This window comes from Mandrillus leucophaeus, unplaced genomic scaffold (assembly GCF_000951045.1).
Source record: "Mandrillus leucophaeus isolate KB7577 unplaced genomic scaffold, Mleu.le_1.0 Scaffold104, whole genome shotgun sequence".
NCBI lineage: Eukaryota > Metazoa > Chordata > Mammalia > Primates > Cercopithecidae > Mandrillus > Mandrillus leucophaeus.
The window spans coordinates 1,682,078-1,683,604 of record NW_012098543.1 but is presented as its reverse complement, the minus strand read 5'-3'; positions in this window follow the sequence as shown (position 1 = coordinate 1,683,604).

Sequence of the window (1,527 nt, the reverse complement as noted above, 5' to 3'; positions counted from 1 at the left end):
CTAGGTGTGGTGGCTCACGCCTGTAATTTCAACACTTTGGGAGACCCAGGCGGGCAGATCACTTGAGGTCAGGAGTTGGAAACCAGCCTGGCCAACATGGCAGAACTCCATCTGTACTAAAAATACAAAAATAAGATGGGTGTGCTGGTGTGGGCCTGTAGAACCAGCTACTCGGAAGGCTGAGGTAGGAGAATCACTTGAACCTTGGCAGGGGAGGGTGCAGTGAGCTGAGATCGTGCCATTGCATTCCAGCCTGGGTGACAGAGTGAGACTCCGTCTCAAAAAAATAAAAATGAAAAATAATCTGGAGAAAGCAGGGAAGGATAGTCTGCTGGTTTACCATTTTGATCCCTGGCACAGACAGTTCCTCTATTTTTGTCCCCAGTCATATAGTATACGCTTAATAGCTACTGAGTGAGTGAATGAATAAGAGTGATACTAGTATGTCCTCTCTGGGGTCTCATGTGTACCAGGGTCCTGTTTGACTTTGGAATGGTCTTCATCTTGACGGGGGAGATGAGCAGGAACAGCTGAGGGGGACAGCCCAGGGTCCCTCACCCAGACCAGTCTGCTTGCCCAACAGGTGGGAAGAACAAGTGTATGTTCGCTCAGAAACACATCTGGCTGATCTAAGGGGTCGCTGCCTGACCCTGAGCGAACCCACATTGGCAATTAAAGACCCTAAATTAAAAACCTTCCTGGGGCTGGGTGAAGTGGCTCATGCCTAAAATTTCGACACTTTAAGAGGCTGAGGCAGGCGGATCACCTGAGGTCAGGAGTTCAAGACCAGCCTGACCAACATGGAGAAACCCCATCTCTACTAAAGATACAAAATTAGCCGGGTGTGGTGGTGCATGCCTATAATCCCAGCTACTCGGGAGGCTGAGGGAGGAGAACCGCTTGAACCCGGGAAGCAGAGGTTGCGGTGAGCAGAGTTCATACCATTGCACTCCAGCCTGGGCAACAAGAGCAAAACTCCATGTCAAAATAAATACATACATACATAAAATAGTTCCTTGATATATTTATCAAGTACACGTTGAAACAACCTAAAATCATGTATCAGGTACTAGAAAATGTTTTCAATATATGATACAGACTAGAAAGCACGCAGTCCCCAGTGTAAACTGAATACAATAAATTTCATAAACTATTTTAAAATGGTTAATACATCTAATGAATTGTGGGGACAAAGGAGAAAATTTTGAATACATATCATAGTTACAAAACAATGATGTGAGCTCATAAGATTCCACTAAAGCTTGAGAAGATTTATTTTATATTTTATTTTAATTAATTAATTTATTTTATTTTATTTTGAGACGGAGTCTCGCTCTGTCGCCCAGGTTGAAATGCAGTGGCGCGATCTCAGCTCACTGCAACCTGCGCCTCCCGGGTTCAAGGGATTCTCCTGCCTCAACCTCCTGAGTAGCTGGGAGTAAGATTACAGGCGCCCGCCACCACACCGACCTAATTTCTGTATTTTAGTCGAGACAAGGTTTCACCATGTTGGCTAGGCTGATCTCG